The sequence below is a fragment of the Podarcis liolepis genome (genome assembly GCF_965112155.1).
Source record: "Podarcis liolepis genome assembly, chromosome: 11".
Taxonomy (NCBI): domain Eukaryota; kingdom Metazoa; phylum Chordata; class Lepidosauria; order Squamata; family Lacertidae; genus Podarcis; species Podarcis liolepis.
In genome coordinates this window covers 21,185,568-21,199,399 of record NC_139565.1, presented here as the reverse complement: position 1 = coordinate 21,199,399, position 13,832 = coordinate 21,185,568, and positions in this window count along the sequence as shown.

The window sequence follows — 13,832 nt, the reverse complement described above, 5'->3', positions numbered from 1 at the left end:
TTCTGTGTGAAGATGCGAACAACTGAGTTCAACCTAAGATACTCAGAAATGTAGGGGGCAAATGTGAAGTCTGTTTGAAAACATGAATCTGTTCTGGATCAAAGAGTTCAGGGTTCCTTTTAAACCTGAGTCTTCTGTCATTAAAGGAGAAAAATGCTAAGCAACAAATGTTGGGAGCATAATGACATTACAAACTGATGAAATGAAGGCCATGGTCCAACAAAGCTAAGCCTGGTGAAGCTCACTGGAATCAGTAGGCTTAAGTGTACCGAACTCTGCATTGACTCACTGCCAGGGCTTTGAGCAATATACCATGGTTTAAAAAACCAAATACAGAGATGGGTTCTTGAGAAAACTCCTTTAAATGAGAAAAAACTTCCAGAATTGGAGAACGAAGTACAACTTCAGAATTGTCATTAGCACTTGCTTCCTTAAGATGTATTGACCATCCACTGTGCTGGAGCCAAAATACGTACTTCCCCATCAATACCACAGAAGTTAAGAAGCTCCTCACCAGTAAAGGAAGAGGTGCTACATGACTTGCATCAGATACTGCAAATTTGCTGGTGGCTTTTCTTTTTTTTTTAATAGAAGAAGTATTCAGCCATCCTTGCCACCGGGCATGTATGTCAAAGACACAGCATTAGCTATTGCAGCACTTGGAGTCATTTCAGAATGATAAATGTGTCAGTCATGTAATTGTGCATACGGCTACATGACTGCATAAAGAGCAGTTAGTGTGGACCACACGGAGAACCACGAGCCATTTCTATTATTTCAGCTTGGGCCAAGGCATTTTACCGCCTGAGGCAAAGACAAATGGACCGGCAGTTGCACCTCGCTTGATCCTTGGTGGAGGGACGGCATCTTCAACCACACCTTATGGCAACAAGCTAACTTAGGAGGAAAGGCACAGACCGCATGACACACACACATTTCTGTCTTTCAGCACTTTGCTCTCTCTCTCTACACCCCCCTCTCCCTCTCGTTAAGGGGAATGTATGGTAAGTTGATGTCAGGAGTTTAGTCCCTGGCTTGATCACACAGTAAGAGTAGTTAATTAAAAAGGATGATTTATTGTCAAAACAAATGGATTGCTCCGGACAGCTCTAACACAGCCTCCAACATCATCAATCAAGATGACCCTTCTGAAGAGGCCTTTCGATTTCAACAGAATATATTGAACCGCTGTCCTCTTGTTTTGCTTCCGATCTAGCAGCCCACCCATTTGATGACTCCTTGGGGAGATTGAACTAGCCCCAACCTCTTCCTGCTCTGACTATCTCTCCATGTTTTTGCACCTAATTGAGCTCCCGGAGAGCTTTTGCTGGGTTTCCCAGCTCTTGGTTATTCCCTTATCAGCCAGCATTCCAAGGGGTGGGGGAGTTGGCACTAGCGGATGTTCATCCTGTATGACAGTTAACTCTCTCTGTTCCTGTCTGCTTTCTTCAGCTGTCTGCAAACCTTCACTGGGAGCTGTCTCATTCATGACAGTTGAGCGGTTTAATGCCATACCCTCCAACATTTCTCTGATGAAAATAGGGACATCCCATTCCATAATGATAATTTTACTATTTATACATCTTACTGGGTTGCCCCAGCCACTCTGGGAGGCTTTCAACATATATAAAAACATACTAAAACATTAAACATTAAAAAACTTCCATATACAGGACTGCCTTCAGATGGCTTGAAGGTCAAATAACTCCATAGCCTCCAACATTCATCCAATGAAAATAGGGACGTCCTAAGGAAAAGTGAGACATTCCAGGATCAAATCAGAAACCAGGACGACTTATCTAAATCAGGGACATCTCTGGAAAAAGGGTCACTTGGAGGGTCTGATACGCATAAGAACTGACCATTGTCTGCACATTCACCAGTCCTCATGGAATATGTATATATAATCTTTCCACGAAGGGGAAAGCTTTTTCAGTAAATTATGTATATTGACTGAGAAATGTCCATATAGTAATGCCTCTGCCAACGTCCTCCTCGCCTAGCCTCCATTCTGGCGAACGTCCACGGCAAACCCAGAAGTACCAGAATGGATTATTTCTGGGTTTGCCGCTTGTGCATGTGAAGAGCGCTAAATCGCTCTTCACACATGCGCAGAAGCACAAACCATTCCGCACATGTGCGCAGATGTGGCACTTTGCCCTGCTTCCTTTTCGACTAGCGGCTGGGTCTCTGGAACAGATCCTGGTCGCAAAACAAGGTACGACTGTAGTTCTCTCATCATGGAAGGGTTATGTGCACATTCTCCATGAGGCCTGGTGAATGTGCACAATATCTGGTTGTTCTATGGCTAGAATGGTATATAAACATGGTAGGTCAGATCAGGTGAGGGATTTGCTCTGTGCTGGATCTTTTAAAATTACCTGGTATTATTGTTATTATCAGAGTAGAGATTTTTCCAAAAGTTCCAAAGTATAGGGTGTAGATCCCCCCCCCTTTTTTTGTTTTTCGTTCTCTAGTGATTGAATGGTCAGCAGGATAAACTATTTTCTTTTCTTTTTTGCTGGATAAATCCCTTCCCTAGTTTATCTTTCTACTGTGCTCTAAAATATTAAACCTTTCATTAACCACAAGGTAATGAAACCTATTCATCTAATTGATTGCAAATGTTCTACAATGTTAGTGAGCTAGTAACTAATTTGGAAGCAACCTCATAAGACAAAAGCTAGGGATGTACTAGAAAACTATTGGGAATCAAATCCTAGATTCTAGGTGTAGAACAAACAACTCATACTTCAAGGCTGAGTGTGGATGTAATAGGAAAATAATACTATATGAAATATTCTCTTCATGGCCTTCTAAGAAGTCCTGGGTATTTCATATGCTGGGTGGCTTCCCAGTCAATTAAAGTACAGGTGATCTGATTCATTCTGCTTTGATTTGTTTTTAGTATGCTAAATGACCTGACTAAATAAAGGCTTTGGAGTATTTGACAGATCTAAAAGAAAATGGACTAAAATGAAAAACATAAAGATTGCCTTGAAAGCAAAAGAATAAATGAGCACAAATCTGACATCAGAAACAGCAATATTCAGGACATTTTGACCTACTAGGATATTTTGTTAATCACCTTAAGGTCTTTGAACAGGGAAAATTCAAAGGAAACTTCAGCATGAAGTTGCAACTGATCAAGAAGTTCAAATCTGCTCATTTGGATCTGAGCAGAGATAATGGTTTCCTGTCCCACTACAGGTGTTAATTTACTTAGCAATGTATTATCACCAATTACTGCTGTTGTGAAGGGTCATTGTGCATATTCTGCATACAATATAGTTCCATCTGAAATGTCACAGACTGTGCTTTTTTGCATTTCAGTGCTATCTAATTCCAACATCTGCATTCCCTCCTTTATACCCTCATGTAAAAGGCCCTGACAACTGACATTTGCACTTGGTGCATCTAATTAAATGGACTATAGTGCATGAAAGTTAATGCCACCATAAATATGTTTCTCTTTAAGGTACCACAAGACTCTCCGCTGTTTTACAAAAGCAAAAGACAACACGAGAGTTTAGTATGCTTAGTTTCAGATCTGGCAAAATATGAAAATACAGAACAAGCCTGTGCACAAAAACAGCTTGCTTCACTACCTGATTGAGGGAGGACCTTTGAAAAGAATCAAATGATTTAATAAGTAAGTAAGTAAATTAAATAGCTATATTAAAGATGGACTGCAAGAAGATCAAACCTATCCATTCTGAAGGAAATCAGCCCTGGGTGCTCACTGGAAGGACAGATCCTGAAGCTGAGGCTCCAATACTTTGGCCACCTCATGAGAAGAGAAAACTCCCTGGAAAAGACCCTGATGTTGGGAAAGATGGAGGGCACTAGGAGAAGGGGACGACAGAGGACGAGATGGTTGGACAGTGTTCTCGAAGCTACCAGCATGAGTTTGACCAAACTGCGGGAGGCAGTGGAAGACAGGAGTGCCTGGCGTTCTCTGGTCCATGGGGTCACGAAGACTCGGGCACGACTAAACGACTTAACAACAACAACATATTAAAGATTATTCATTGTACCTCACTTTAAAGTAAGAGCTGCTTCATTGGGTTTAAATGGATGATGCTCCAAACCAATGAATTCAAATCTAGAATTGGTCCATTGGCTTCAGTAAGAGTTCTTAGGAGCAAGTGATTCTCAGAATGCAACCAAAAGCCTTTGAGCATCTGGTCTGAAACAGAATTATTGGCAAGTCCCCAGTAATTAGGTCAAGAGGTCTAGTGCCCCTGAAGGGAATACAATATACAGATAAATGACCAAGGAAATGAATGATGTACACTGTCAAGACCTGTGAAATGATAAAATTTATATTGGTAATTAAGTTGAATTTAAACTGTATATTTAATAGGTGAAAACTATTTGGGGGGAAGAGTCAAGGAAATACCTGCCTTTTGTGCTGTGTATCCTATACTTCATAGATGAAAGTTAATATGCATAGAATTTAAACGTAAGTGAAAGAAGAAAATGCACTCAGCCTGGCTCATAGAATGCTCATGTCATCAAAGAGAAAAAGACTAGAATGAGGAATCCTCAAAAACAAAACAAAACAAAACAAAACAAAACAAAACAAAACAAAACAAAACAACACAACGGTATTGGAATTCTTTTTAGATGTTTTAATTGTTTCTTTGCCACCTTGGTCTCCTTTAGAATGATTAAGAAAAATAATCATGCTTAAATGTTAAATTCTTTAATATTTTTCAGTAGTGATATCATCTACAAAATTCTTACTGCATCATAGATCTTGTAGGTATACCTATTGGCGTCTGTGGCAATATTGCATTTACTATTTAAAACTGACATGACTTGGGTCTGACATTACGCAGTTCAGAACAAGGTGTGTTTGTTATTTGGATGAGAGCTGTAGCTGAAGAGACCCTTGAACCAAAAGCCAGGGGACTAGTCTGAGAGAAAAACACCAATATTCATTCTGAGAAATAGCACTGAAACCATCATTTGTTTCCGGATATTTTTGCTGGCATCCTGTGGAATCATTCCCTCCTCTCCAAAAAAATATAATCTAACTTGATGCTTTGTGCTGCAGCAATTTACAGTTAAGATTAAGAAGCTGTGCTCTCAGAGCTGAGGCAGCAGGCAACAAAGGAAAGTTAGGATTTCATAAGAGACCTCCCTTCCTTTTGACATTCTCCACCCAGTGTATACAACTGCTTTAAATTTGTAGATTTGTAACACCCCTGTAAGTCAATGCCTTTGCTGGCCTGGGAAATAATGTGATCATTTGGCCTCATTTAATTCTTTCCGACAATAAAGCGCCCCATTCTGTTCACTAAGGACACAATTCACTGTAAAGTTCCCTTGCACAAAGCCCACTGATGTTAATAAGAGCTGCATGGGAATGCTGCATTAATTTTGATGATGCTTTTTTTCGCAGGGAGACTTGCTGGTGGATTGGGCCCCTTGTCAATGGCTTAGAAACTTTACTGCTTAGGGTGGCAATTCTATACACTTGCCGAGGAGTAAGTCCCATGGGACTCAATGGAGCTTACTTTGGAGTACAGTGGTACCTCTGGTTACATACGCTTCAGGTTACATACGCTTCAGGTTACATACACTTCAGGTTACACACTCCACTAACCCAGAAATAGTGCTTCAGGTTAAGAACTTTGCTTCAGGACAAGAACAGAAATCGGGCTCCGGCGGCGCGGCGGCAGCAGGAGGTCCCATTAGCTAAAGTGGTGCTTCAGGTTAAGAACAGTTTCAGGTTAAGTACAGACCTCCGGAACGAATTAAGTACTTAACCCGAGGTACCACTGTATATCTATGGATAGGATTGCGCCAATACATTTGCTATGCAATTGTAGTTTACAAGCCGGTCAACAAGGAATAAAAATCTGTCTCTCCTTTCCAGCAGGCAGATTTGTGGTCCTCCTTGGTTGGCTTCCTTTAACGTACAACCAGTTCAGGCTACAAGATAAGTAACGCATCAGTTATATTCACAGCCTTTAATATGCACATTAGACAAAAGAGAAAGGAAGGAAGGAAAAAGAAACTTGAAGGAAGAGGGCTTGCAATAAAACAACAAGCTGTTGTAGCTCAGACCAGCAGTATACTTAACCTCCTGCCACTCAGCAGCAGTAACTGCAAATTGCCCCCTGCCTGGCTGTTATCAGCAAGTAGTTCTTTGTAAGCCTCACAGAAGTGAGTTCTCAGGAGAGACCTGGGAAATTAGCAAGGTGATAGCTTAACAGATTTTGATTGTCGGCTTTTGCCCATTGAAAGGGACAGGATAGAAGCTGGATTCAGTCAGGTGCTTTGAAATAAGAAGTGTCCCTTGAGATTGCATGCTCTGGTGTCCTATATAACACACATCAGATAGCTGAATCACTCCTGGGATTGGTGTGGGGATGGGGAGGAAACTTTGCATTTAAAAGACAAACTACCTTTCCCAAACAATACATGAATACAGCCACGCTTGGAAATTTCCCAAACAATAGTGCTTCAGGTTAAGAACTTTGCGTACAGCCACGCTTGGAAATTATCCAAAATTCACAATGTAGTTTTCCAGCTGCGTTTGGAGAAGATTACACTAAAAGGCTAACAAATTTTCACGAGGCTTTAAGAAAAGAGATTTTGCAAACTGATGCAGAAATACAGAAGAGAAGTGAAATGAAGAGGGAAAATGAGAAAGTGAGAGGAACCAAAATTGGTGGATTTGCCTATTCCTAGGTTAGTCTGTTAGAAGCCTGTTAACCTGTACTTGGCTGAAGCATATATCTTTAACAAGTAGCTACTAGTTGCCATATGAAAATGGCAGAAATCCAGCTCAATTGCATACCCTCCAAGTGCCCCTATTTTCCAGAGACAGTCCTGAAATTACGAAAATCATCCATGTTTTTATACATGGGAGTGCTTTTATATATGGCGTTTTTACTTTTGTTTGTACGTATGGGATTGTTTTTAATTGTCTTGGTTGTAGAAGTTTTTACTATGAAATGGCATTAAGGTATTTTATGGTAAGTGATTCATAAATGGAATCACAGAAATAAATGCTACACCGAGCAGTGAGCAAGCCTGAGACGGAAGTTTTTGTAGGTTCAGAAAATATCTCTTGACATTCACTAGCCCCTTGGTGAGGTTTCTTTGCTGATTATACAGATCAGGTTACTCACTTTAACTTCTCTCTCCTAATCATTATTTACAACATCCCAAATTTTTGCATTGTTCCAAAGGTTTATCAGCAACAGCCATGCACATTTTTATAAGGTTGGTTCCAGATTTAGTCATGTTGGAGTGGGTCCATTAAAATCGATGTAACAACGAGCTCAAGTCTCATTAATCTCAATGACTCAAGTCTAAGTATAACTAAGTCTAGATACGTTTACAGATCCCCTGCAGTTATATTGGTTATATAAAACATAATTGTAGTGGGTAGTTGCTATTTCCTATTTCCTGATAGTTCTGAATTAACAAATGCTCGTGGATCTGTCATTTACATTCCTCTATCATACATTATTGATAATACTGTAGATTTTCCATATTCAAAATGCTTCATTGCCCTTTAGTCAAATATTTTAGAATATTTTTTGCTTTGGGAAAATATGCATAGCTTATATGCATAGCGGGACTTGACATCTTTCCACAGGGCCTGCAAGACAGAGCTGAGCCTTTGGTTTGGACTCAGTCTGACCATTATGTTTCCCTCCCCTTATGGTTTTGACTTTTAAAATGAGGCTGCATTTTAAATTGCATTTTAACCTGTATTTTAATTTTTTTTCTTTTTCTTTTTTCTTATTATGTTTTTACTGAAATTTTATTGGTGTTAGGTGCCCTGAGCCTGGCTCTGGCCGTGGAGTGTAGGGTATAAATATAATAATAATAATAATAATAATAATAATAATAATAATAATAATATTTGTTAGTGCATCACCTTCTTTATGAAATAAGTCAGTGGGGAAAACAGTGCCAGTTTTCAGGATTCTGCTATTATTATAATTATTTGTAATCACAAGGGAAAGTCATGAAATTACAGTATGGGGAGCAGCACTGCGGGGTCATCTATCTATTCCTCCTTTCTTCAGTAGCATCCTTTGTTAAATTTTATACTTTTCATTTCATAAACTAAACTGAGCGGTGCATATCTAATTGCTGGGAAATTAGATAATTGTGACAATACCTACAATTTAAGAAATCACAAAAGGAGCTCTTAAAATAGGCATTTATATCCAGAGCTTTGTATGTATTACAATATGACAATGGAGTATTTAAGTTTAGGCTATCCTATTCCCTGCCATGGAGAGTGAAGCATTGCATATACACAACTTTGGACTAGTGGAGCTGTCCCATTCAAGGAAGGGAAGGGAAGGGAAGAGAAGGGAAGGGAAAAGTCCCTGGTATAAGGGATGCCAATGTTGAAAACTTCTCATTCACTGCACTGGAGCAATAGGCTGCAGCTAGGAACCAGACTCTCTTGTTGTCATCTACAGCAAAACGAAGTGCTTTCTCTCAGTAGAACTCCATCTAGGTAGCATGAGAAACCACATGCGGAGATCTGTACTGAAGCCATAAGGCAAAGGATCTCTAGAATCCTGTGAATAAAAAGACCTTTCTGTTTTCAGCTACCAAGGGGGGGGGGGGAGAGAAAAGGAAAAAGAGAGACTTCAGGACATATACACTAAGAGTCAAGTCAGTACACTGTGTGCCGAATTTTCACTTTTTATAGAAAAGAATGTGAAATAGCTGCATGTGTGGAGCTCTGGACGATTATCAGTATCCAAATAACAAACACAATAGGAAAGGAGACTGAATTGCAAGAGGAGTAGCCAAGAATGGGAATACTTCAGGGTCCTGATCAACCAGATTTCTAAATGTGATGGGACAGCCCGCTACCAGAGTTGCCTAGGCAGAGTTAGGCAATTGTCTCAAGTGGCAGGCGCTGGGTGGGTTGGGAGAGATGTAGTCATAGAAACATCTTAGAGAACATAACTATGTGTCTTATGTGGTCAGACCTGCTGTCAGGAACTGGACTGAGGAGGAATGGTGGGGACCGCCACCCCTCTTCCTGAACCATCCCGAGAAGAGGAGGATGTGGGATGTGATACATAAGTAGCAATCAAGTACAACATTCCTTGTTTTCCTAGAGTGGACATGCAAGGGAATGTTTGGTCCAACCGGTCAAAAACTTCCTGTTTCCTCCTGGCTGGGACATACTTCCTTTGCATGTGATTAGAGGTGGGTGTGACCTTACCTGTCCAGGTAACAAAAATGACAAGGCGTGCTACCAGTATCAGCTATCAGTAAAACCACAATCCAAAACTAAAAGAGTACAATTTTAATGTATTTTTAATCTTTGTTGGAAGCCACCCAGAGTGGTTGGGGAAACCCAGCCAGATTGGTGGGGTACAAATAAATTATTATTATTATTATTATTATTATTATTATTATTATTATTATTATTATTATTACAACGTGGGTAATGTTAAAGCAGCAGCAGTTAAAACAATAGAACGAACCACATATGAGAAAGCAGTTTGAAAATTTTAAAAAAGTTTTAAAGGTCCATTCACAATCCAGTATAATGGAGGCGATACATATCTCTTACCACCCTAGAGGAGGAATTTGACAAGCATAGAGCCACTACCAAAAAGTCCCTATCTCTTGCGTCCACCAGTCTAATAGATCACAATGATGGTCTTCTAAACAGGGCCTCTGAAACCATTTAAAACCTAAGCACAAATGAGCACAATTTACCACTTTTAAGTGGGAGAGAATTAAGCCCGCAGTTAAACTGTGTCATAATGGTGGTGTCATTTATCGCTTCTAAGAACATTTTTTGACCCGCTAGACTTGATTTTTATCATACAAGGTGAAAAGCATATGCAATTCCATTAAAAGAAAAGAAATTAAATCTGCATGAAAATTCTGTGCAAATAGGATCCTAATGCATAATGACATTAATGTGGCTGTGAAACACTGTGGGCTCAGCTCTTTAATGCAAAATTAATCTCGATAGAGGATCATTTCTCTGGCTTAATAGCTGAAGAAGAAGAAGGAGAAAATAGAAATGGTTACAAATTTAATAACAGATTGCTTTCTCCCTCCAGAAACCAGATTACAAAAATGGGCACAGGCACCAGTTTGTGGAAGAGTCAAGGGAAAGAAATTGAATAGGAAATCAAAATAATTCAGTTAGCCATTCCTGGATTCTTCAGGTATTCTTTCCACATATGTGAGTGACACAAGAAGCTATATGCTATGCATAGAGTATCATGTTGTGAATTTATAGGTTGGGAAAGGGACAGCTCCCCATTCCAATATACAATCAAAAAGCAGAGCAATATACTAATCAAAAGTAGAGGGGAAAAGAGGTCAGCTGGCCTAGATTCCACTGAGTTGATGAGTACAGCAGTGCTGAATATTTATAGCTGACACCTCCAATTTGCATTTTCCCTGTGCTCTCTCTGTGTGTATTGTATCATTCAGTCCAATAAATCAAGAAAGGAAAAATACAGTCAGAAGCAGGTCTGAGTTATGGACTCATTCAATTAAGCATTCTGGAGGGCATGATTGCTTTAGGTCTTGGACTGAGCTGCATCTCGGTTAAAAAAAATTAAAAACATAAAGGACTGAACCCTGGTAATTGCTTATTAAAGTTTCAAATCCCTAATGACAATAACAAGTTGAAATTGATTGCTCAATATGTTTAAAATAGATGTTGCTGAATATAAAGAAACCACACTAGTGTGGCTTACAGCTAAACCTTGTTGAATGGATAAGCCGTACAGTACTTTATTATCTCTGGAGAGCTGAGGAGATTCTCCAAGTTTCATAGCAGCCAGTCTTATTAAAGTATTCAAGCCGGGAAAGCAAGTGGTTTCTAGTCTGCAGTTGTCGCTGAGTCTTGTGCTTAGGCAAAGTAAAGGAAAACCAAAATCTGTTGGAATCTGGTAGCTACCCATCTAGGAGGAATAGACTCAGGGGGTAGACCACCAAGCTATTAAGGGCAAATAAAGTGATGTTATTATTACCGTTCTTCTTACTTAAGGAGCCCAGGGCAGCAAACAACAAAACAACAAATAGAATACAGCATTTTAAAAAATGTTTGGAAACCAACCAAATATCCTCACACCTAATATTTCAAAGCTGCCGGAAAAAATATCTTTCAATTGCCAAATGCCTGGGTGGACAGGAATGTTTTAACATTTATTATTATTATTATACCACTTTCTATTTTAAAGAAAGAACCTCGAAGTGGTCTGCAATACATAAAGCCATCAAACAAAACAATCAAAAATAAAATAAGCTTCAAGGAAAATATTTCAGATCCTTCTCAAAGTGACATTTTTCTTCCCTCCTATTTATTTACCTACTTAATTTATATAGTTGCCCCATAGCAGAAGTGCTCTAGGAAGCCAGTGTGGTGTAGACGTTAGCGTGTCAGATTAGGACCTGGGAGATCAAATCCCCACTCAGTCATGAAGCCCATCACCTCACAGAGCCTTCATAGGGATTAACTGAGGATTGGGGTGAACCAAGTAGTCCTTGGAGAAAATGGTGGAAGATAAATGCAACTAATAAGCTCTTCTGCTTACTTGCTTAAGAAAGCAGGAGGGGCCAGCCAAACATCAGTAATGAGGAGACATTTGTACACCACTGGGCATTCCATGAGTGGGGGTCCAAAGTGACAGCTGGACAGCATCACCAGCAGATGTTGGTCATAGGTCTCAACATGATTGATGTGGGGGAAAATGGTCATTTAAGCATCGGGGCCTCAAACCCTCTAAGGCTTTGCATGCTAGTAGTATCATGGAATCATCAGCTGATATGTTTCCTAAAACATTTAGCTGCCTAGGTTATGCTATGCCATTCATAACAAGAGCCCTGCTAGATCAAACCATGTATCCTTCTAGTCCCGCAGCTTTTTTCTTCCTATGTCTGCCAACAATATGCCTGAAGGAATCGCAGGAGCAGGGCTTGAAAGCAATGGAGCTCTATCTCAGTAGGCTTAGCACTTTCAGTGTCATCTTCTGACCAGCTGAGCCGCTCTGCTTTCAACAGTATTTCTGTTTGCTGGTTAGATCAATATATAGCTGCCTCTCAGGGCTCATTCTGGTGAAAAACATGAGAGAGATAAAAGAGTAGTTAAAAACAAAAAACAAAACACGTCTAGAACATCTTTGGAAGTAGGTTCTCTTGACTTCGATAAAGCACTTTCTATGTTTTGCATAGCTGAGACCATCTAGAATGGAATCTGCAAACAGTCCCATATAAAATTTGAACAGACTTCAGGCTTTCATGTTCTTCATTGTTGCATTCCCCACCCCCATAAAACGTTGAGATTCGCTATCCACAGTCTGGGTGCAAAAGGATACATTTAGAAAAAAGTAATTGTGAGCCCAGCAAATTGTCCTGACCACCAGGTGCTTACAGTCCTTCCCCACAAAAATTCACTCCTGGTTACCCCAAAGCTTTCTTCATTTCAGCAATCTAATTTAGAGTGGGGTAGCATGACCTTGCTGCTGTTGTTAAGGAGTTAGAAGTTGGAAATCTACTGCAAATCACCCTGATATCTAGCAGTAGAACCAGATCTATTTTCTAGCACCCCTGCCCTATGTCATGTAAATCTTAGCATCAGCCCCATGCTTCTAAAGACTTTGTAGCCTCTGATCAAGCTGTGTAACCAGATCTCTCAACCATTGCAGCACTATGTGGAATCTACGGTTGTACGAGGGGCACTGTGCGTAATTCAGTATCCACGCACACTTGAGTATGTCTGAGTCAATGTAATGTTTTGATGTTCCAGGACTGCACAGTGACCACAATGTTCAGTTCAGTTCTGAATTTGATACTTTGTAAAACAGACTGCCTCAGACTGAAATAGTTTGTGGGTTGTCCAATGTGACACATCTGTTTGAGTCTGCTCTGTTTCTGCTGCTCCATCCACATTGGGAAATAATAATAAAAAGCTATAATTTCCCCCCACTTTGGGCAGAAGTGGATGACATTTGCAGCATGGTAGGCCTTGCCTTGCAGAATGGACAAGACCTGCCAGATTAGATACAAATAGCTCCAGGATTTGTGCTTATCAACTTTTTAAAAAAAATGTGGGCAGAATTCAATGAAATTTACAGGCAATATTGCCTGCAAGACTTTTGGCCTTAGCTCAAAATTTCTATTCTACTGCTTAGAAAATCTGATAATTAAGCAGTATAAATACCTCAAATAAGACAACTAAATTTAAAAATCTTTTTGAGTCACCCTTCCTCAGCTCATTATTGAAGATTTTTTTCTGATATTTTGCACTCCTTCACTGTATGCAAGAATATTTATACCAGTCCACAACTCCCCCCTATACAATGGCAGGAGTGAGCCTGTGAAGTGATCAATGTTCACTGTCTCCTTCGCTTGCTGGGCCAGAGCCTGTCAAATAAATATAATAAAAGATAGGAATAAAATAAGCATAGGCTTGGCCAAGTAAACCAATCAGTTTGAAGTCAAGAAACAACATGTACTCTGTTGTGAGTGCAGCAATAATTCCACCCCTTTGAATATGCCAGTGAATGAAATACTTGGCAAGCCATGTGAAGTATAGCTAGTTGCCAGCTGCTGTATCAAAGATGGCTCCAGATTAGAATATAGATGCACAGCATTTGAAAGTTGATGGTTCAAACATGTACTCATGGATCACTTTTGAGACAGCTAAACCTGTAAAGCAAATGGCAAATCATTGTGGGTTCCAGGTGCATGAGATGGTTTTTCTGCATCGGTCATGAGATAAAAGTATGGTGGGCAATCACCATGACTTCAGGACAGATAACTGGGGCAGTCAGCTCAGATCACTGAAGAGTGGATTGGGG